At 43.6% G+C, this 24906-nt stretch overlaps 1 protein-coding gene across 8 annotated transcripts in view; it reads right to left on the bottom strand.

Moving 5' to 3' along the window:
* The window catches only part of PMS1 (PMS1 homolog 1, mismatch repair system component), a 438300-nt gene that overhangs the window by 274413 nt on the left and 138981 nt on the right, over positions 1 to 24906 (bottom strand). The gene's annotated exons all lie outside the window — the stretch shown is intronic.

Raw genomic sequence — 24906 nt, 5'->3', positions numbered from 1 at the left:
CCCTCAAGGGGCATACTAAGAGCCCTAACTTACATTCATACATATACTAGGGGCAATTTTGACAGGATACAATTAACCTACCAGCATGTCTTTAGAGTGTGGGAGGAAACCGGAGTACCCGGAAGAAACAGGCACAGGGAGAACATGCAACCTCCAGGCAGGAGGTGCCATGGCTGGGATTCGAACCAACGACCCTAGTACTGCCAGGTGGAAGTGCTAACCATTTAGACACTGTGCAACATACAACTAGAACATGAAATAATCCCCCCAAAAAATACATAGTACAAATGTTTATTGATCAAATACACGTTCCACATTTATTTGGACAGCAACAAAAAGCTACATTCAATATCTTGGTGTGAAAAAAAAAGAAAAAAGAAAAAAAAAAAAGCAGGATTGATGTTGCTAAAATAGAACGGTCCTGCTTATAAGAGCTTACAATCTAAAAGATTATACTTATAATGAACTGTGCTTTCACAGGTTACAGCAGGAAACAAATGGTTAATATCATGGGCTTATTCACAAAACAAGCTGCAGATCGAAATATCAATATAAAAATACATACATGCCAAAATATAAACACCTCCCCCACACATACATTTCTCACCATGTTTGTCTGAAAACTACATTTCATTCTAAATAAAACAAACTTGGAAGAGCAGAGTAATAGACATGTGTTAGGATTACAATGCAAAGATAATAAACACAATCATTGTACAATAACGCACAAACACACCTTAGAAGGAAGAACATGCAAAACATTTACAGCCTACATCAAAACACAGCGTGAGTGTGGCCTTGGGCAATTCACCACAATATCTCTTCCTCCCCAAACCGCCACAGACAAGGACATGCAAAAATAATGTGCCTATACCAGGCAAAAATCACCCACTACTGCATCTCTATATATAAGGTAGGCCACACCCACCACTGTCGTTCATTTGGTCAGAGAAAGTGTTTGCACCTGATCAATTATCTTCCCACCTGTGTTAACCCTTGGTATACAGGCCCCACAAATCAGAGTCAGAAAGAAAGCCACAGTGACGTGTAGCTGTGCAACATACAACAGAACATTGAACAGGAATGTGAAAGGGAACCCTATTGGCAATATTTCTTGGCCCTATGGGCACAATTCACTCCAGATTATCGCATGAGTTAAGGCAGTCACATGACCACATCTTGCATGCAATACTGAAAATGTCAATTCAATCTTGCTAGTATGCGGCATTTCCCATAAATCGGAAAAACACTCAGGAAATCAAACATAAAAAGGCCTTACACCACGGTCACATCAAAGCCGATTTAGAAATTGTGCGACGTACAGTGAAGATGCTGATTTCCTTACGATTTGCAAGACATCTGACACAGATATCTATGCAAATCGTCATAAAAGTAGTACATGTACTACTTTAGAAATCAGTGTTGGAATCGCACCCATGTGACTGCTCTAATAGCAGACAATAGGGTGCGACTTGGCATACAATTTGCAAGTCGCATGCCATGCAAATCGCATGCCAAGTTGCATCCAGGGTGCACAATTTCAGGTGCGATTTGGGAATTGAAATTGTACCTGATATCCGATCTAATGAATGTGGATGTGAGTGTCTTAACGTAAGCGATTTGCTGCAGCACAATTTCAAAAGTAGTTCTCATTTCAAAAGTAGTTCAGCATTTTGTAGCGATTTCACATATAGACTACAATAGAAATCGCAATGCAAAACACAATTGAAAATGCAATAACTCATTGGTAAATCTACAGAAAACACGGTGAAATTACCAACAAAAAGCACAATTTTAAATCACATCTAGTGTGAACCAAGCAGGCAATTCAACAAAGGAAATAAATCCATGCCATTATTTTTATTTTTTTTTTTAATCCACTTCTTTTGCTCACTCTTCTCATGATTTGACAAACTTTCCCAAAGGATGTGGAGTGCAAACCAGCATTATCCAATCAGTGATTAGTCCAGGCCCTTATCTCATCCCATGGTTTCACATTCACATTAGGTGCTACTTTAAAGGTGTTTGAACAGACAAGGCCTCATTCTAATTCACATTCTAGGGATCATTTAAACAGAAAGCAAAGATGCTGCCACCAGCACATGTATGTTAGGGTAGTCACACGGAGATCATGCAAATTCATTGCTGTGGTTGGGATTCAAACCAACAACCCTAGCGTTGTGAGACAGTAGTGCTAACCACTAATCCACGGAGCTGTTGAACACTAATCCTGCCTGTATTTCTGTGTTGTGAATCAATCCTAGGTCCCTGGGCAAGGTCAGTGTAACTAGCCAGATATCTCAAATGTGACACAAATGTTGTGCTATGTTGCCAATTCAGATGTATGTTGGTTCTATGTAGCCCAATACAAAGGATTGCAATACTAGTACAGGCGTACCTCAGTTTACCAACGCCTCGGTTAACGTAATTTTCGGTTTACGAATGAAAATCCATTGAAAATAATGCCTCGGTTTACACAATTGTTAATAATTTTTTTCGCAATACAAAATGTATGTCGGCGCCGATTTTCAAATGCAAATGCCAGCCTTTTTTTTTTCTTCACTATAGTTCACAAGCTTAGAAGTCACTTTCCCCAAAGTTACTGAAAACTTTGTATCTTTTAATAAACTCAAAGTAAACATTGTTTCCTTTAGGGATATAAATTGCAAGAAAACTTTCTCTTTTAGCTGGGGGAAGTGACAGGTGAATTTCTGAGCTATAGTGAAGAAAAAAAAAAAAAAGGGAGAATTATATTTAAAAAACAGCACCATAGTAAATAAAAAACAGCGAGGGTCCCCCCTCTCATCCATACCAAGCCCTTCAGGTCTGGTATGGATATTAAGGGGGAACTCCACGCCGAAATTTAAAAAAAAAAAAAACAGCGTGGGGACCCCCTCAATATCCATACCAGACCCTTATCCGAGCATGCAGCCCGGCAGGTCAGGAAAGGGGGGGGGGGACGAGCGAGCGCCCCCCCCTCCTGAACCATACCAGGCCACATGCCCTCAACATGGGGAGGGGTGATTTGGGGCAGGGGGGGCTCCTCCCCCAAAGCACCTTGTCCCCGTGTCGATGAGGACAAGGGCCTCTTCCCCACACCCCTGGCCGATGGTTGTGGGGGCTGCGGGCGGGGGGCTTATCTCAATCTGGAAGCCTCCTTTAACAAGGGGGCCCCCAGATCCCGGCCCCCCCCTACGTGAATGAGTCTACGACTCATTCATAAAAAAACAAAGCGTGGTGTAAAAAAAACACAGTACAGGGTCTTTGACAAGTCCTTTATTAAAATAATGTCCCCCGAAGTAGTTCCAACGTCTGTTTTGTGAAAAAAAGGCTAGCTGACATTTCTTATATAGGTATGGGGCGGGGCCAGCCGGGAACAGCAAGCATGTGACATGGGGCGGGGTCACTCAGATGATGTCCCCGGCTGGCCCCGCCCCATACCTATATAAGAACTGTCAGACTGTCTTCTGCATTCAGTTAGTTAGCCTCAGTGGAGAGACAGGGTGACATTTCTTAAATAGGTGAGGGGCGGGGATGATGTCCCCGGCTGGCCCCGCCCCATACCTATATAAGAAATGCCAGCTAGCCAATTGTTCACAAGGCTGGAAGCCTCGGACGGGAGCGGAACTTTTTTTCTTTTTTCGGGTCGCTGCCGCCGTGATTGACGTTGGATCTACTTCGGGGGAGGAATTGGGATCATTTAAGGAGTTGGAAAAGAAAAAAGAAGTTTTCACTAAGGTAGATGAGTAGTGATATCACCAATTGAAACACTTTGTCGGGAAACTCCCAAAACCTTTGAGAACTAGAAAGGATTGGAATCCATTTGAGAGGTTGTTAGAATCACGGGGAGATGGGAAATACGGAATTGCTAAAATATATAAAATCTTCACTGAGTTAGACACCAGCACAAAACCATTGTATATAGGGAAATGGGAAAGAGATTTGGGGGTGGTAATAGATGAGGGGAAGCAGAAGAAAATATATACAGTCAGGTCCATAAATATTGGGACATCGACACAATTCTAACACTTTTGGCTCTATACACCACCACAAAGGATTTGAAATGAAACGAACAAGATGTGCTTTAACTGCAGACTGTCAGCTTTAATTTGAGGGTATTTACATCCAAATCAGGTGAACGGTGTAGGAATTCCAACAGTTTGCATATGTGCCTCCCACTTGTTAAGGGACAAAAAGTAATAGGACAGAATAATAATCATAAATCAAACTTTCACTTTTTAATACTTGTTTGCAAATCCTTTGCAGTCAATTACAGCCTGAAGTCTGGAATGCATAGACCATTGTTGGAGGGGTTGTGGAGAGATAGGCACGTTGTATCATATATGGTGGGAGTGCCCAAAAATACAAGTATTTTGGAAAAAAGTAGTTCACTTAGTGAGGAGGACTACTGAAATCAATGTTAGACTAGACCCAGAGATCTGTCTTTTCCATAATAAGGAGTTATCAGTGAAATTATATAAGGATTCCGGTATATGGTATTTTTTTAAGTGCAGCAAAGGGATTGATACCCAGGTTCTGGCGAAAAAAGGATGTGCCGATGGAAGAGGATTAGGTAGTTAGAGTGAATCAGATCAGTGAGATGGAGAAACTTTATTATATGCATTTAGATAAGATGGGGACATATTATGTAAAATGGAAAAAATGGGAAGAGTTTAATGTGAAGGTGAAATATATGAAGATATAACATCTAATAAGATGAATACTCTGATTGCTTTATACAGGGAGAGGTGGCACACCGCAGAGTGGGTGGATGGGAGTGTCGGGGGGGGGGAGGAGGGTTGATGGGAGGGGAGGGGGGAATAGAGACATTTAGGGAGATAATTATTGTAGTCAAGTGATATTGTTTCTCTTTTTTATTGGAGAAAATGATTGTAAAATGAATTTTGTTGAAAATCAATAAATATTTATAAAAAAAAAAATAAACTGCAAAATTCCTTTTCTCATCAGCAGTTAGAACAGTCTTGTGGCTTTTATCAGTGTCCAGCTGAGCACTGGTTAAAGCTTGTAGGAGGAGTTTTCATTTTCCTCTCACTGCCCTATGAGATTGCATAACCCCTGACCCTCTGTCTAGATAGTGCTGATTGTCCCTGTGCTGATCACATGTACCCTCCCAAGAATAAGATAAAAACTCTCTAGCAGTACACATCAAACTGAGCATGTAAAGCGTGTCCCTGAGACTCTGTTCTATCAGGAGATAAAATGGGTAATGTGGAAGAAGGGGAGGATCATATAGGACAGGATCAAACATCCTTTTTACACAATGCAGAGGATTAACCCCTTAAGTTTTACAGTGAGTATAACAAGCATACTTTACTGCATTATACAGACTGATTTTACTGGTGTGGGTTTAGTAACACTTTAAGGTAAATTGAACGAGTCTCCTCCTTTCTACTATTTAGGAGGGTAGGTACCACTCAGGCAGAAAACCCCTTCCTCCTCAGAAGGTCTTACTCAGAAACCAAGCCGCTAGATTCATCCTGTCTACCTGGGGACACAAGACGGGACCCTACAAGAGACGATCCTCCAGGCACGGCAGCATCCATGGAGGGAGTGTCACCAGAGCTGCGAGGGTTGAAAACTAAGTGCTATAAGTGGGCTATAAGGATTAATTAAGTTCGCTCGCTCCTGAATTTTCTCAGTAGCACTGGTAATAAGGCCAGCAGGGGGAACGTGTAGCACAGGGGAAAGTTCCACCGTTGCGTCAGCGTATCCACTGCCAATGCCCCGTCCCCACGATTTATGGAAAAGAACACGGATGTTTTTGTGTTCTCCCCCAAAGTGAAAAGTCTATGCACAGCATTCCCCACTTCTCCGTGATGGCCTGGTAGACTCCCTGACTGAGCACCCACTCTGTCTGCCTCAGCTGTCTCCTGCTGAGGAAGTTCGCCACCTAGTTCAGCTGCCCCTTAAGGTGGACAGCAGATACCGATGCTACAATGGCCACGGGCCACCTGAACAGCTTCAAAGATAGCAACTACAGGGCCCTGCTTCCGGTTTCCCTTAGCATGTTGACATACGCAACCACAGATGATTTGTCCAAGAGAACCCATACTTGCTGCCCCTGCAGCTTTCCCCGGAAGGCCGAGATAGTACGCACCACCGCCTTTTGCTCTCTCTAGTTCGAGGATCTGTATGACTCCTCGAGCTGCCATGAACCCTGCGCTCCTTCCCGCTCAAGTGAGCTCCAACCCTTGGGCACCTGTGTCTGTTGTTACTTTTTTGAAGATTAGGAAGACCCATAGGAGCCTGTGGGACAGGTAACCTGACCTTCTCCACTCCCAGAGTGTTCTCCTGACCCAGCACAGGACCCGAACCAAGGAATCCAGCTACTCCTGACGGCGGTCTCAAATGCTGAGAATAAACAGCTGCAGGGGCACAAATGTAAACCTGCCCACTGCACTGCTGGGATGGATGAGGTCAAAACGGACATGGCCCCTGTGATGGATACTGCCTGGTTCCCCAGCAACTGCCTGACCCCCTTGTCCAGCTTTAGGATCTTCTCCTGGGGCAGAAATACTTTCTGGAGGGAGGAATTCAATTCATATCCTTGGTAAACCATTCGCTGAGCAGGAACTACATTTGATTTTGCCATGTTCAGGAGCCGACCTAAGCCCTCCAGGTGTCTTTTTCGCTAGACTAGACTAGTCCTGCGACAACCATTGTTCCAAGTCTGTGAACAGAAGGAGATCGTCTAGGTACACCACAACAGAGACGCCTCTTAGGCACAGAAAAATCTAAACCTCCACCATGACTTTTCTAAAGATTCTGGGCGACAAGGAAAACCTAAAGGGCAAAGCCCAGAACTGCAGATGGACTGTTCCCCTGGGAATCGCTGGATTCCTTGGTTCGGGTCCCATGCCGGGTGAAGAGAAAACTCTGGGGGTGGAGAAGGTCAGGCAACCTGTACCATGGGCTCCTATGGGTCCTCCTAATCTTCAGAAAAATAAATACATCAGTGGTTCATATAGTGAACCCGCAGTAGAGTTATTCACCCTGAGGTCATCACAGAGGACAAGGGGGCACTCTTTATGTCTGGAGGAAAAGAAATGTAATCTCCAAACATGGAAAGGTTTCTTCACAGTAAGATCTCTGAAAATGTGGAATAGACTCCCTCAAGAGATGGTTCTGGCCAGCTCAGTGGATTGCTTTAAAAAAGGCCTGGATTCTTTCTGGATACACAGAATATAACTGGATACTAACATTTATAGGTAAAGTTGATCCGGGGAATATCAGATTGCTTCTCGGGGGATCAGGAAGGAATTTTTTCCCCTACAGGAGGAAATTGGATCATGCTTTGCAGGATTTTTTTTGCCTTCCTCTGGATCAACTCTGGGTGTAGGATTATAGCTTTTTTTTCTGGTTGAACTGGATAGACTTTTGTCTTTTTTTCAGCCAGACTAACTATGACCCCACACTGCTAGCTTGAGAAACATTTGGAAAGACTCTGCAATAGGAATGTACAAGTCAGCATCCCTTAAATCTACTGATGCTATAAAGCAGTTCAGAGAAAGAAGAGACCTGATTGAAAAAATTGAGTCCATACAAAACTTCTTGTATGCTATGGACTTGTTCAGAGGTCTGAGATTCAGAATCAGTCTGTACTTGCCCGAAGGCTTCCTAACCACAAAGATTTGGGGATAAAAACACCAGCCTGTCTCTGGGGACAGAACCCAGACCACAACTTTCTGCTCCCCCAATTCCTGCAAGGACGTCAGCAAAGCTGATGCTTTTTATGCACACCTGCACGTTTTGGCAGTCTAGCCAAGTACAGGACCCCAAAATCCAATAAGCATCTTCAGGCTTTTAAAGGGCTTTATTTCCCCATTTCACTTCATGACTACCTATCACAGTTTTGGAGGCCCTGAAATGCCAGGGTAGCACCTAATCCCCCCCCCAAATAACCCCTTTTTGGAACGTAGACACCCCAAGGAATTTGATAAGAAGCATGGTAAGTATTTTGCAGATCTCATTTGTTGCCACAAGTTTTTGGAAAATGAAGAAAAAAAAACAAAAACATTTTTTCTATTCTTTTTTTATATTTCAAAACCTTGTGAGAAAAAATGATATCTGCAAAATACTCACCATGCCTATTTTTAAATTTCTTGGGGTGTCTACTTTCTAGAAAGGGGTCATTGGGGGGGGGGGGGGTTGGTGCTATCCTGGCATGTTTGGGCCTTCAAAACTGTGATAGGTATTGAGGAAGTTACGCACCTTCAGGCTTTCAAAGTGGTCATTGGATTTCAGGCTCCTATATGTGGCTAGGCTCCCAAAAAGTCTCACGTGTGGTATCCTCATACTCGGTAGAAGTAGCAGAATGTATTTTGGGGTGTAATTCCACATATACCCATGGCTTGTGCGAGAATAAAATAATTTAAATGACAACTTTGTGTAAAAAAAAAAAATGTTTTTGTCATTTTCCAGGAACTTGTGGAAAAAAAATACATCTTCCATGGACACAATATGCCTTTCAGCAGATAGCTTAGGGTGTCTAATTTACGAAAAGGGGTCATTTGAGGGTGTTTGTACTATCCTGGCATTTTAGCACCTCATGAAATGTGATGGGCAGTCAAAAAGTAAATGCTGTGTAAATTCCATTATCTATACCAGTGGTGGCGAACCCGTGGCACGCGTGCCACAGCCGGCACGCCGAGCCTTATCTGTGGGCACGCCAGGAGAATCCAGCGGCGCGCTGTCTTCCCGGCTGTAGTGTGCGTGACAGCCGGGTCCCAAGTGCGCATGCACAAGAAGCAGTGCTCCTTGTGAATGGTAAGGCGGTACCTGGGACACATGACAGATCCCAGAAGCCGCCGGACCAATCACAAAGCGCAGCGCTTCTCGCGCATGCGCACTGGGCATCCGGCTGTCCGACGAGCGCCCACACTACAGAAGCCGGGAAGACAGCGAGCGGCTGGATCGAGGAACAGGTAAGATAAAAAAAAAAAAACTCTGCGGAAGTAAGAGCGGGTACCTGTCAAATTCAGGTACCCGCTCCCCCTCCCTCCCCAAAGGTCAGCAGTCATCCCTGTGCTGTGTCCCCAGTCTCTGGTCATCCCCGTGCTGTGTCCCCAGTCTCTGGTCATCCCCGTGCTGTGTCCCCAGTCTCTGGTCATCCCCGTGCTGTGTCCCCAGTCTCTGGTCATCCCCGTGCTGTGTCCCCAGTCTCTGGTCATCCCCGTGCTGTGTCCCCAGTCTCTGGTCATCCCCGTGCTGTGTCCCCAGTCTCTGGTCATCCCCGTGCTGTGTCCCCAGTCTCTGGTCATCCCCGTGCTGTGTCCCCAGTCTCTGGTCATCCCCGTGCTGTGTCCCCAGTCTCTGGTCATCCCCGTGCTGTGTCCCCAGTCTCTGGTCATCCCCGTGCTGTGTCCCCAGTCTCTGGTCATCCCCGTGCTGTGTCCCCAGTCTCTGGTCATCCCCGTGCTGTGTCCCCAGTCTCTGGTCATCCCCGTGCTGTGTCCCCAGTCTCTGGTCATCCCCGTGCTGTGTCCCCAGTCTCTGGTCATCCCCGTGCTGTGTCCCCAGTCTCTGGTCATCCCCGTGCTGTGTCCCCAGTCTCTGGTCATCCCCGTGCTGTGTCCCCAGTCTCTGGTCATCCCCGTGCTGTGTCCCCAGTCTCTGGTCATCCCCGTGCTGTGTCCCCAGTCTCTGGTCATCCCCGTGCTGTGTCCCCAGTCTCTGGTCATCCCTGTGCTGTGTCCCCAGTCTCTGGGCATCCCTGTGCTGTGTCCCCAGTCTCTGGTCATCCCTGTGCTGTGTCCCCAGTCTCTGGTCATCTCCTGTGCTGTGTCCCCAGTCTCTGGTCATCTCCTGTGCTGTGTCCCCAGTCTCTGGTCATCTCCTGTGCTGTGTCCCCAGTCTCTGGTCATCCCTGTGCTGTGTCCGCAGTCTCTGGTCATCCCTGTACTGTGTCCGCAGTCTCTGGTCATCCCTGTACTGTGTCCGCAGTCTCTGGTCATCTCCTGTACTGTGTCCGCAGTCTCTGGTCATCCCTGTACTGTGTCCGCAGTCTCTGGTCATCCCTGTACTGTGTCCGCAGTCTCTGGTCATCCCTGTACTGTGTCCGCAGTCTCTGGTCATCCCTGTACTGTGTCCGCAGTCTCTGGTCATCCCTGTACTGTCCGCAGTTCTGGTCATCCCTGTACTGTGTCCGCAGTCTCTGGTCATCCCTGTACTGTGTCCGCAGTCTCTGGTCATCCCTGTACTGTGTCCGCAGTCTCTGGTCATCCCTGTACTGTGTCCGCAGTCTCTGGTCATCCCTGTACTGTGTCCGCAGTCTCTGGTCATCCCTGTACTGTGTCCGCAGTCTCTGGTCATCCCTGTACTGTCCACAGTTCTGGTCATCCCTGTACTGTGTCCGCAGTCTCTGGTCATCCCTGTACTGTGTCCGCAGTCTCTGGTCATCCCTGTACTGTGTCCGCAGTCTCTGGTCATCCCTGTACTGTGTCCGCAGTCTCTGGTCATCCCTGTACTGTGTCCGCAGTCTCTGGTCATCCCTGTACTGTGTCCGCAGTCTCTGGTCATCCCTGTACTGTCCACAGTTCTGGTCATCCCTGTACTGTGTCCGCAGTCTCTGGTCATCCCTGTACTGTGTCCGCAGTCTCTGGTCATCCCTGTACTGTCCGCAGTTCTGGTCATCCCTGTACTGTGTCCGCAGTCTCTGGTCATCCCTGTACTGTGTCCGCAGTCTCTGGTCATCCCTGTACTGTGTCCGCAGTCTCTGGTCATCCCTGTACTGTGTCCGCAGTCTCTGGTCATCCCTGTACTGTGTCCGCAGTCTCTGGTCATCCCTGTACTGTGTCCGCAGTCTCTGGTCATCCCTGTACTGTCCACAGTTCTGGTCATCCCTGTACTGTGTCCGCAGTCTCTGGTCATCCCTGTACTGTGTCCGCAGTCTCTGGTCATCCCTGTACTGTGTCCGCAGTCTCTGGTCATCCCTGTACTGTGTCCGCAGTCTCTGGTCATCCCTGTACTGTGTCCGCAGTCTCTGGTCATCCCTGTACTGTGTCCGCAGTCTCTGGTCATCCCTGTACTGTCCACAGTTCTGGTCATCCCTGTACTGTGTCCGCAGTCTCTGGTCATCCCTGTACTGTGTCCGCAGTCTCTGGTCATCCCTGTACTGTTAATTAGTTTGCACTACTGTACGAGTTGTTTTTTCTAAACCAAAAGCTCGATATTCAGGTTTCATTGCAGTGTTGGCACTTTGAAAGAAATAAGTTGGTTTTGGGTTGCAGTTTGGGCACTCGGGCTCAAAAAGGTTCGCCATCACTGATCTATACCATAGTTTGTAGACGCTATAATTTTCACACAAAGCAATAAATGTACACTTACTGGGATTTTTTTAACCAAAAACATGTAGCAGAATACATTTTGGCCTAAATTTATGACAACATCTTAGTTTTTTTGGATATTTTTTATGACCGAAATGAGAAAATATTGTTTTTTTTTAAAAAAAAAAATGTTTTTCTGCAAAAATGTTTTTGTTTATAGCGCCAAAAATAAAAAGCGCACAGGTGATCAAATACCACCAAAAGAAAGCTCTATTTGTGTGAAAAAAAGGACATAAATTTCATTTATGTACCCTATTGCATGACCGCGCAATTATCCATTAAACTAGAGCAGCGCTGTATAGCAAACAAAATGGCGTAAATTGCAGTATCTATGCCATAGTGTGTAGAGGCTATAACTTTCACACAAAGCAATCAATATATACTTTTTGGGATTTTTTTTACCAAAAACAAAGCAGAATACATTTTAGCCTAAATTTATAACCAACTTTGAGTTTACTATATATTTTTTATAGCTGAAAGTAAAAAATATCGTTTTTCTTCAAAATTTTTGGTCTTTTTTTGTTTATAGCGCGAAAAATAAAAAGCGCACATGTGATCAAATACCACTGAAAGAAAGCTGTATTTGTGTGAAAAAAAGAACGTAAATTGCGTTTGGGTACAGCGTTGCATGACCTCGCAATTATCAGTTGAATTAGTGCAGCGCCGAGTAGCAAAAAGAGGCCTGGTAAAGGAAGGGGGGTAAATCCGCTGGATGGCAAGTGGTTAAGATCCGTATTAAGTAAGGATATTGGGCAAAAATGTTTAGGACAGGCTGTGGATTTGGCTGGTTTGGACAAAGTTACTATGATTGCCTTCAATTTCTAAGGGGGAAAAGCTGCCGTACTAGCTGCCTCCAGGAACACTCTCTTAATATGGGGCAATAAGAAGTCTTGAAATTCCTTGTAATATTCAGCAGTAAACCCGTCCGCCCCAGGCGATTTCCCCTTTGGTAATCCTTTAATGGTGGCCTTCACCTCATTATCTGATATAAGTTGGTTCAAAATATCCAACTTAGACTGGTCCAGTTTAGGTAGAGACCCTCAAAAAAGCTCTCAATAAGAGCAGGGGTAGGTTGATGCGTGTTGGATCATCTTTGAGATTGTACAATTGAGCATAGTAGGCCCGAAATGCCTCAGCAATTTTGTTAGGATAAAAGACCTTTTTCAGCGATGTGGGATCTATCATAGAAGGGATTTTGGCTTTCGCATGTTTAGTGTTGATGTAGGAGGTTAATAACCTACCTGCCTTATTACCCTGGGTGTAATAATTAGTTTTGGCTCTTCAAAGGTATTTTTCGTGCTATAGCAATAGAATTTCCCTAAGAGCTGACCTATGAGTCTGTAAATCCTGTAGCACCTTAGCAGACAAACTCTGTGTTGAGATTCCAAACTAGCGATCCTAGATAAAATGTCAGACAGAGCACTTTGTCTACGCTTTTTCTCCCTGGAGGCTAACTGGAGTAGCACACCTCAGCAAACAGCCTTATGTGCACACCACACATTAAATATATCCGTTTCTGAAGATTCCTGAATAGTCAACGCCATACTGCACACCCCGCAACTGCCCCGAAACATCCAAAGACCTATGGATAATAGCATTAAAGTCGCCACAATAGAGTAAATAACCTTTCTGAATTTTTGAAACTTTTTTTCTGTAATGAATTGAAAAACTAAATTTGGTTAACATTAGGGGCATATAGGTTCACAATCGTGTAAAGAATGTTATTTAGTTCACACACCATTATTAAGAACCTACCCTTCCGATCTCTCTCCAGGGAGAGAAGAGAGAATGCTGCGGACTGTTTTATAGTGATCAGGACACCACATTTTTTCTAAGGGGCAGTAGCTGTAAACACATGGTGAAACAATTTATTGGAACAGCGGGGGGCCTTAAGTGCCGAGAAATTAGTTTCTTGTACACAAATAATGTCCCCATGTAGGTTCTTTGCCTCCTTCCACATCATACCATGTTTGAATGGGTTGTTAAGACCATGAGCATTCATAGACACAACATTCAGTACCATATTAAAGCAAACAAAATAGTACATGGTCGCCATCTAGTGGTCCAAAAAATATTAGCAGCACCGCAATTTTAGCATGTACAAAACCACTCACAATAACGAGCTCTCCTTGGAGCAGATGCACAGGCAGCCTTAGCAGCAGAGACAGTTCAGTGACCCATGAGAATTCCTAAGATAAAGCAGTTGCCGATACTCTGTTAGAAAAACCAGAAATAATAGAAAAGAGAGAAATTTGGGAAAAAACAATATAAACAACACACATCAAGTAAGAGCAGGTGAACCAAATCACTTCAATAAGCTGGGGGGTAATTTCCAGGAACCACGAGCAAACGCACTCGCCAACTGAACGCGGTGCTGCACTAGAGGAGGAACTCTTCCTCGACCCAATCAAAGCTTAGAACTACATATCAGTGCCTCAATCCACCACTTTTTCCCAGTCCAAGGAAACTTTCCTAGGGGATGATTTAGCGGTCGTCAGCTCTCCTGCAGGTACAATCCCCCATTTCTTAGCAAGCTGAAATCCTTCTTCTTCTGAGTTGACAGTCAGTAAACAGTTATATTTTGATATCAGCAATTTAGTGGGGAAGCCCCATTGGTATTTTATATTGTTATTAAGGAGTAATTTTCTAAAGGAGAGTAATTTGTTACGGGCAAGAATGGTATACTGGGAGAGATCTGCGAATAGAGATATCCCATTATATGGTGCCGGTAATGGATTGTGTGTTCTCGCAAAGGCCATCAGTGACTCCTTCACATGGTAGAAGTGGATTCTAGCAATGACGTCCCTGGGGACATGGTCAGAAAGAAAGGAAGGTTTCGGCAGTCTGTGCACTCTGTCCACAATCACATCCCTCTCAGACAGATTTGGCAGCAAAGCCGTAATCAATTGCTAAGTTATACCGTCTAAGGTCTGCGGCAGGACTGTTTCTCTCACCCGCCATTTTTTATTTCAGCGCCTTCGATTCCTCTTCCGCATCATTGTGTGCGTCCACTAATGCATTGTGAGCAGTCGCAAACTCGCCCATCTTAGTTTCCACATGATTGACCCACTCTCCCAGATTTTCAACCTCTGCATTCAGACGTGACACAAAACTCATCATGTCCTTGTGCAAAGAATCTTTAAGAGTAACAAGGATATCTTTCATGACAGAAGCAGTCAAAGGCAGAGTTTCAGCATGGTAATCTTCCAAACGCTCAACAAACTCTCTGGTATTATTATGAGAAAAGGAATCATTTGCATGCTCACCAAGCAGCTGTGGATCTAGGGAGCAGCACTGTTTTGCCTTTTGAGGGATGCTGGTAGGTGTAGTGCCTGCAGACTGTATAGGGCTAGGAGGCTGAGAACGGGAGCGCTGTAGTGAAGGAGTGCTGGGACCGGCATCATCTTGGGAGGAGGAGGGTCCACCCGCCGGAGCAAAGAACTCCTTTAATTTGTGGGGCCCCTCTTTGATCTTGCGTTTCCCCATAGGCATGGATCGGGTCCCATACTTATTAGGCAGGTGCCAGGCAAGAGAGGGTTAATTAGCTCTGTCCCTCGTTGCTGTGAGCCATGAAAGATGCCTGCAGATCCCGGAGCTCTTGCACTATGCGGCCATCTCTGTCAGCAGCCGACAACGCCTCCTCAACAGAGGATATTTTCAAAAAATGAAAGGTACAGTGTAAAAATAATAATAAAAAAAGCTAAATAACTAATGAAAAAAAAAAACAAATCACCCCCATCCCTGTGCTCGCGCGCAAAGGCAAACGCAACCGGCAGTCCCACAGTGGTATGTAAACAGAGTTTGCACCATGCATGTGAGGTATCACTGGGAATGTCAGATCGAGGGCAATAATTCTAGCACTAGACCTCCTGTGTAAATTTAAAATGGTGACCTGTAAAGGCTTTTAAAGCTTCGCCGATGGATATTACAAACTTACATAATTTGTCACCATTGCATGGGTGTGCGCAGTTTTAAAGCATGTCATGTTTGGTATCCATTTACTTGGCGTAACATTATCTTTTATATTTTATCAAACAATTGGGCAGCATATTGTGCTTTTGTGCATTAAAATTCTAAAAAGTATGTTTTCCAAAAAATTTGCCTAGAAAAAATTGCTGTTCAAATACTGTTTGACATAAAAAATTTTCAACACCCACCGTTTTATTCTCTAAGGCCTCTGCTTTAAAAAAATATAATGATAATGTATGGGGGTTTAAAGTACTTTTATAGCAAAAAAAACTGTTTTTTTCAAGTAAACAAAAAGTGTCAGAAAAGGCTTGATCTTCAAGTGGTTAGAAAAGTGAGTGATGTCTGACATAAGCTTCTAATGTTGACCCTGAAATGCCAGGATAGTAGAAGCACCCCCCCCAAATGACCCCTTTTTGGAGAGTAGACACTCCAAGGTATTTGCTAAGGGACATGGTGATTATTTTGCAGATCTCTTGTGTTGCCACATTTTTGGAAAATGAAGAAAGAAAACAAAAATGTATTTTTTCTTTTCTTTTATTATGTTTCAAAACCCTGTGACAAACATTATACCTGAAAAATACTTACCGTGCCTATTAATAAAATTCCTTTGGGTGTCTCATTTCCAAAAAGGGGTCATTTGGGGGGGGGGGTATTTGTACTATCCTGGCATTTTTCTGCCTAAAAGTGTCTCACATGTGGTATCCCCTTACTTGGGAGTAGCAGAATGTGCTTTGGAGTGTTATTCCACATATACCCATGACATGCGTGACCTGTGGCATTTAACTGACAACTTTAAGTAAAAAAAAAAACAAAACATTTTTTCACTTTCCAAAAATTTGTGGCAAAAACTTAAATACTCCATGGACTCAACATGCCTCTCTCAAGCAAATGCCTTAGGGTGTCTACTTTCCAAAAAGGGTAATTTGGGGGGGGGGGTTTGTACTGCCCTGGCATTTTTGCACCTCAATAAATGTGATAGGCAATCAGAAAGTAAAAGCTGCATAAATTCCAATATATACAGTTGCAAGAAAAAGTATGTAAACCCCTTGGGATTACGTGGAGTTTTGCATGAATTGGGCATACAATGTGCTCTGAACGTCATCTAAGTCACAACAATAGAAGAACACAGTCTGCTGAACATAATACTACACAAACATTAGATGTTGCCATGGTTTAATTGCACATAACATGTAAACATTCACAGTGCAGGGAGGAAAAAGTATGTGAGGCCCTAGCTTAATGACTTCTCCCAGACCTTATTGGAGCCAGGAGTGAGCCAACCTTGACTACAATCAGTGTGATATTGGATATGTTGCTGACAGCTGTCCTGCCCTTAAAAAACACACACCTGTTTTGGGTTTACTGGTTTCAAGAAGCACTGTCTGATGTGAACCATGCCTCGCAGAAAAGAGCTCTCAGAGATCAAGAATTGTTGACTTGCATGAAGCTGGAAAGGGTTACAAAAGTATCTCCAAAAGCCTTGATGTTCATGTGTCCACGGTAAGACAGACTGTCTACAAATGGAGAAAGTTTAGCACTGTTGCTACTCTCCCTAGGCGTGGTCGTCCTGTAAAAATGACTGCAAGAGCACAGCGCAGAATGCTGCATGAGGTAAAGAAGAATCCCAGAGTTTCAGCTAAATACCTACAGAAATCTCTGGCACATGCTAACATTTTTGTTGACACATCTACAATAAGGAAAACATTAAACAAAAATGGAGTACATGGGAGGACACCACGGAGGAAGCCATTGCTGTCCAAAAAGAATATTGCAGCACGTTTGAAGATTGCAAAAGAGCACCTGGATGTTCCACAGCACTACTGGCAAAATATACTGTGGACAGATGAAACCAAGATTGAGTTGTTTGGGAAGAACACACAACACTATATGTGGAGAAAAAAAGGCACAGCACACCAACATCAAAACCTCATCCCCACTGTAAAACATGGCAGAGGGAGCATCATGGTTTGGGGCTGCTTTGCTGCCTCAGGGCCTGGACGGATTGTTGTCATTGATGGGAAAATGAATTCCAGAGTTTATCAAGACATTTTGCAGAAAAACGTACGACCGTCTGTCCGCCAACTGAAGCTCCGCAGAGGATGGGTGATGCAACAGGACAATGACCCAAGGCATACAAGTAATTCAACAAAACAATGGCTGCAACAGCACAGAATACGCCTTCTGGAGTGGCCCAGTCAGAGTCCTGACCTCAACCTAATTGAAATGCTGTGGCATGACCTTAACAGAGCGATTCACACCAGACATCCCAAGAATATTGCTACACTGAAACAGTTTTGTGAAGAGGAGTGGTCCAAAATTACTCCAGATCGTTGTGCAGGTCTGATCTGCAACTACAGGAAACGTTTGGTTGAGGTTATTGCTGCCAAAGGAGGGTCAACCAGTTATTAGGTCCAATGGTTCACATACTTTTTCCTTCCTGCACTGTGAATGTTTACATGTTATGTGCAATTAAACCATGGCAACATCTAATGTTTGTGTAGTATTATGTTCAGCAGACTGTGTTCTTTTATTGTTGTGACTTAGATGACGTTCAGAGCACATTTTATGCCCAATTCATGCAAAACTCCACGTAATCCCAAGGGGTTCACTTACTTTTTCTTGCAACTGTGTGTATGTATATATATATATATATATATATATATATATATATATAGTTTGTAGATGCTATAACTCTCACAACACCAACTAATAGATATGTATTGGGATTTTTTTTTTTTTTACCAGAGACATTGAGCAGAATACATTTTGGCCTAAATTTATGACTAACTTTGAGTTTACTATATACAGTATTTTTTATAACCGAAAGTAAAAAATATTTGTTTTTTCTAAATTTTCGTTCTTTATTTTCATTTATATCACAAAAAATAAAAAACCCATTAGTGATCAAATATCACCAAAAGAAAGCTCTATTTATGTGAAAAAAGGACATAAATTTTGTTTCGGTACAGCATTGCATGACCGCGCAATTACCAGTTGAAACAGCGCAGTGTTGAATTGCAAAAAATGGCCTGGCCATTAACCGCTTGCCCACCGCCCTATAGAAGAAGTACTGCTACAGGGCAGCAGGGCTGCCCAAAATCACGTGTATATATACGTGATTTGCATTTACGGGTAGGGTGTGCGCAGCCATTGGCGGCTAGGCATGTCAATCACCGGGTCCCGGCAGGAGATTCCTCGCTGGCAATCGTCGAGTAAAACTAACAGGGGAGAGACCTGTATGTAAACAACACAGGTCTCTCTCCTGCCAGCAAACACATGCTGCTGTGTATTTCTCTGCACAGCAAGAAATAAAAAAATGCAAGGGTGATCAAATACCACCGAAAGAAAGCTCTATTTGTGGGGAAAAAAAAGGACATAAATTTAATCTATGTACAGCATTGCATGTCTGCGCAATTATCAGTTAAAGTAATGCAATGCTGTATTGCAAAAAATGGCCTGGTCAGAAAGGGGGATAAATACTCTGGAGGGCAAGTGGTTAAGGGGGTTAAATCGTCTGGTGGGCAAGTGGTTAATTTGCCCAGCAATAAGTTGTAAACGCAAAATGCATCCGCGTGTGCAAACATACAAAACGCACTGCATATACTCACACGTGTTGCTTTTTTGATGCCCAGCAACAAGTTGGCCAAAAAAAAAAAAAATGCAAAACACAAAAAAAATAAAGTCAAACACTGCAAAACGGACAAAACGTAAACTGCAGTAGTGTGAACCAGACCTGAAATGCATTGAAAATGCAGCAAAAATGCAGAGAAAACACACACACGTGTTGCTTTTTTGATGCCTTTGTGTTTTTAAATAAACAAATAAAAAAAACACAAATCATCAAAAAACACCATAAAGACATTGAAAATGCAACAAAAACGCACAGGTGTTTTGCGTTTTTATTTTGGCCAGCAACAAGTTGGTCAAAAAAAAAAAAATTCACAAAAAGTCATATGCTTTTGACCTTGCAAAAAATCTCTCTGTTCTGGCAAGAAATCTTGGCCTTCATAAATTATTTTTTCAATTTTGATTTCATAATCTCCTGCTGGCTGCCTGCATTTTCTCCACTGGTACCAACTATCCAGGCGGATTCCTTGTACAGGGAATATAGAAGAGGAGGGGTATGCCTATATATCAAAAATGATTTGCTTGTAAATGTGAGGGACTGCATTGCAAATGGGACAAGGGGGGAGGTGGAATCCCTGTGAGTGGAACTTCAAAGGGAAGAAACAAGTGGGAAATTAATAGTGGAGGTATGTTACAGGAATAATACAGATCTGGTTGCAGATGTAGAGATTTGGGCAACTTGGGAACCATCAATCACAGGATAATTATAAAATAAATCATAGGAAAAGGAGACACAGGGGTAGTACAAGAACACTAAATTTCAAAAGAGCCACATTTTCTAAACTGTTCTCAACACTACAAGTTATTAAATTGGACCATATCCTAGAAACACTGAACACTGAGGAAAAACGGGAGTACTTTTTAAATAAATGCATCGTCCAGTGTATTCAAATGGGCAAAACATACACTATATTGCCAAATATATTGGAACACCTGCCTTTACACGTTCATGAACTTTAATGGCATCACAGTCTTAGTCCGTGGGGTTCAATATTGAGTTGGCCTACCCTTTGCAGCTATAACAGCTTCAACTCTTCTGGGATGGCTGTCCACAAGGTTTAACAGCATGTCTATGGGAATGTTTGACCATTCTTCCAGAAGCGCATTTGTGAGGTCAGGCACTGATGTCAGACAAAAAGGCCTGGCTCGCAGTCTCCACTCTAATTCATCCCAAAGGCGTTCTATGGGGTTGAGATCAGGACTCTGTGCAGGCCAGTCAAGTTTCTCCACCCCAAACTTGCTCATCCATGTCTTTACGGACCTTGCTTTGTGCACTGGTGTGCAGTCATGTTGGAACAAGGGGCCATCCCTAAACTGTTACCACAAAGTTGGGAGCATGAAATTGTCCACAATGTCTTGGTATGCTGATGCCTTAAGAGTTCCCTTCACTGGAACTAAGGGGCCAAGCCCAACCCCTGAAAAACAACCCCACACCATAATTCCCCTTCCACCAAACTTTACACTTTGCAAAATGCAGTCAGGCAAGTACCGTTCTGGCAACTGCCGAACCCAGACACGACCATCAGATTGCCAGACAGAGAAATGTGATTCGTCACTCCAGAGAACATGTCTACGCTGCTCTAGAGTCCAGTGGCGGCGTGCTTTACTCCACTGCATCCGACGCTTTGCATTGCACTTGGTAATGTAAGGCTTGGATGAAGCTGCTCGGCCATGGAATCCCATTCTATGAAGCTCTCTACGCACTGTTGTGCTAATCTGAAGGCCACACAAAGTTTGGAAGTCTTAAGCTAGTGACTCTGCAGGCAGTTGGCAACTTCAGCATCTGCTGGCATGGAATATTTAGTAGCAAGGAAATTTCATGGATGGACTATTTCTACAGAAATAATATGATAGTAAAAGAGCAAAGCCAGAGCATATTGGCCTCATAAAGGATGATGATGGAAAGTTAGTTACAAATGATGAGGAGAAGTCAAATGTACTAAATGCATTCTTCTCAGATTTTACAGGGTAAATCGGAAGGGGTATAGTAATCATGACTGTATCATTAGCAATGCATCACAGAATGTACACTTATGAATAACAGAAGCCGGTGTCTGAAAAAGACTGGAAAAGCTTAACACAAATAAATCACTAGGTTCGGATGGTTTACACCCGAGAGTTCTCAAAGAACTTAGACAAGTTATAGCCAAACCACTATACCAAATTTTCCCCCTAACGTCTTTCAGGACAGCACCCTTGAGAGCTCTTGGAACCTCCCCACTTGAGGAAATACCTCCTCCACCCAAATTAAAGAGCAGCCTCCTTGCCAGAGGAATGGTGTTTCTTCCGGTGGGAAGACACTGTTGGGAAACCAGAACAGAGTACCTGGGGAGCTACGGTTTTGTTCGGGGAGACTGGACTTTCCGGGACCGATGGTTTCCTCCCCCCCTCAGTGCTCTTGGGAGGGAACCCGGGTGCGTCTTCTGGGGGCAGGAGGCTGGGTGCTCTGTGATGTACGGCCAGCGGTGGAGTGTTAGCTGGCCGGATGACAGGTGAGGTCACTTACAGTTAGGGGTGGGACTTCCTCCTTGCGTGCGTCTTTCGGTTTCTGGCCACGACACCGTGAAAGCGAGCAGGAAGGCAGGCTGATGAGGGGACTACAGGCTGCGGATTCAGTTATCTTGTGGCGGACCACTCGGAGCCGTGACCATGGCCAAGTTGGAGGCAGTGGTACCAAGCAATGCCAGCACCAGCCAGACCCAGGGGACAGGGCACAGTGGGGCTATTCCTTCCTGGTGTGACCCTAGCTCCATGGGGTGTTTCTCCTCCTGGAGGTCGGTGTGACAGGATGCTGTGGACGTTGACAGGACCCCCGCACTAAGGTGGTGCCACAGGGGACCTGTTTGGGCCGGGGCTTGAGGCGGTGTTGGACCATACAGCTGGCAAAAAGAAGGCCTTTCCTATTAAGAAAAAGCCTCTGGAGCAGGGAAGGAATAAGCAAGTCCAGGCCAGTAGAACGTAAGGGCAGAAGAAGTCATGGAGGCAGAAGGGGAAGGTGTTGCTGCAGTGGGAGGAAGGTTGGGGGTCTTCCTCCCATAGTGGGAAGTCGCTACCTCCATTCAGTTTATCTTAGGCATAGTGAGGAGGGGGTACCGCTTCTCAAAACCAGGTGAACAGGTAACTTTAGACCTTCTTGATCTTCCTGGAGCTGATTGTTGGCTGAGTCCTTGCCATTTTGGCTATTCTTCTATCCATTCGATAGGTAGTTTTTCGCTTTCTTCCACGTCTTTCAGGTTTTGGTTGTCATTTTAAAGCATTTGCGATCATTTTAGCTGAGAAGCCTATCATTTTCTGCACTTCTTTATATGTTTTCCCCTCTCCAATCAACTTTTTAATCAAGGTACGCTGTTCTTCTGAACAATGTCTGGAATGACTAATTTTCCTCAGAATTTCAGGGAGAAATGCACTGTAACCAGCATGTACAACATTTTTAATCTCAGACCCTATATCGTTTATAAATATATTAAAAAGTAAGGGTCCCAACACTGAACCTTGGGGTACATCACTGACAACCCTAGACTATTCAGAGTATGAATCATTAACCACTACTCTTTGAATACAATCTTTTAGCCAGTTTTCTATCCATTTACATACAGATTTTTCCAAGCCCGTAGACTTTACCTTACACATTAGCCGTGTGTGGGGAACTGTGTCAAACGCTTTTGCAAAATCCAAGTATACCACGTCCACCGCCACCCCTCTGTCCAAGGTATTGCGCACCACCCCATAAAAAGAAATCAGATTTGTTTGACAACTTCTGTCTTTCATGAATCCATGCTGTCTGTTGCTAGGACACCGGGCAAAGGAAGCATGTGACAGCTTCCAAGTGGAAGGAAGGGAATGTTAAAGGGCCAGAGACAAATAGTCAGAAATACTGAAAATGTAATCTATGCAGATATATACAGTTGTGTTCAAAATAATAGCAGTGTGTTGAAAAAAGTGAATAAATCCTAATAGCTTTTATTTCCATACACACAAATGCATTGGGAACACTACACATTCTATTCCAAATCAAAACATGAAGAAAAATATATCAAAGTTGTGTTGTTCCTCTAAAAAAATTGAAGAAAAGTGAATATTCGACTGTTCAAAAAAATAGCATTGTTTGTATTCTTCTTTACAAACTCAAACATTCACTATATAAACTGAAAAATGTTTGAAGATTTTGCTTTCCTTTGAATCACTTAATATTTAGTTGTATAACCACTGTTTCTGAGAACTGCTGTACATCTGTGTTGCATGGAGTCAACCAACTTCTGGCACCTGTGAACAGGTATTCCAGCCCAGGATGACTGGACTACATTCCGCAGTTCTTCTCTGTTTCTTGTTTTTGCCTCAGAAACTGCATTTTTGATGTCACCCCACAAGTTTTCTATTGGATTAAGATCCGGGGATTGGGCTGGCCACTGCATAACGTCAATCTTGTTGGTCTGGAACCAAGATGTTGCACGTTTACTGGTGTGTTTGGGGTCGTTGTCTTGTTGGAACACCCATTTCAAGGGCATTTCCTCTTCAGCATAAGGCAGCATGACCTCTTCAAGTATTCTGATGTATTCAAATTGATCCATGAACCCTAGTATGCGATAAATAGGCCCAACACCGTAGTATGAGAAACATCCCCATATCATGATGCTTGCGCAACCATGCTTCACTGTCTTCACAGTGTACTGTGGCTTGAATTCAGTGTTTGGGGGTCATCTGACAAACTGTCTCTGGCCACTAGACCCAAAAAGAACAATCTTACTCTCATCAGTCCACAAAACATTGCGGCGTTTCTCTTTAGGCCAGTCAATGTGCTCTTTGGCAAATTGTAACCTCTTCAGCACGTCTTTTTTTCAACAGTGGGACTTTGCGGGGGCTTCTTGCAGATAGCGTGGCTTCACATAGGCGTCTTCTAATTGTAACAGTACTCACAGATAACTTTAGACCTTCTTTGATCTTCCTGGAGCTGATTGTTGACTGAGTCCTTGCCATTTTGGCTATTCTTCTATCCATTCGAATGGTAGTTTTTCGCTTTCTTCCACGTCTTTCAGGTTTTGGTTGCCATTTCAAAGAATTTGCGATCATTTTGGCTGAGTAGCCTATCATTTTTTGTACTTCTTTATATTTTTTTCCCTCTCCAATCAACTTTTGAATCAAGGTACGCTGTTCTTCTGAACAATGTCTGGAACGACCCATTTTCCTCAGAATTTCAGGGAGAAATGCACAGTAACCAGCATGTACAACATTTGCTGCCTTCCTTCCTTAAATAAGGGCAATAATTGCCACCTGTTTTTCAAAGAATGAATGCCCTCAATAATAGAACTCCACACTGCTATTATTTTGAACATGCCCCTTTCAATTAGTGATTCAATTACACAGAATCAGCAGCATGCATGTCATGACTGTTGGGTCTGTTGGATTTCTATTACTCTACTACACCTGCTAGTAAATTATTTGCCATGTAGAAATATCATTTCTACCAAAAACAGTGATTGATCAGGTTAGTGATGTCTGACTGCTATTATTTTGAACACAACTGTATATATACATACACACACAGTATCTCACAGAAGTGAGTACACCCCTCACATTTTTGTATATATTTTATTGTATATTTTCATGTGACAACACTGAAGAAATGACACTTTGTTACAATGTAGTGAGTGTACAGCTTGTATAACAGTGTAAATTTGCTGTCCCCTCAAAATAACACACAGCCATTAATGTCTAAACCGCTGTGTGTATATGTATGTGTGTGTATATATATATATATATATATATATATATTATAGGCCATAAATACAAATATATCAGCTGAGCTAGTGTAAAAAGGCTGTTTGATACTTTCTTCTTTGCCCCTCCTCTTGTTGAAATGTTCACCTGATACAGAATGAATCCGTAGTCACATGCACATGCTCAGTTTGGTGTGTATTGCTAGAGAGGTTGTGTTTTTTTTTCTTGGGAGGGTACATGTGATCAGCAC

This window comes from Staurois parvus, unplaced genomic scaffold, assembly GCF_062004578.1.
Source record: "Staurois parvus isolate SC_StPar_1 unplaced genomic scaffold, SC_StPar_1.0 ptg000522l, whole genome shotgun sequence".
NCBI classification, from domain to species: Eukaryota; Metazoa; Chordata; class Amphibia; order Anura; family Ranidae; genus Staurois; species Staurois parvus.
Note: the sequence above shows the minus strand (reverse complement) of the source record. Positions and strands in the feature narration are given on the sequence as shown.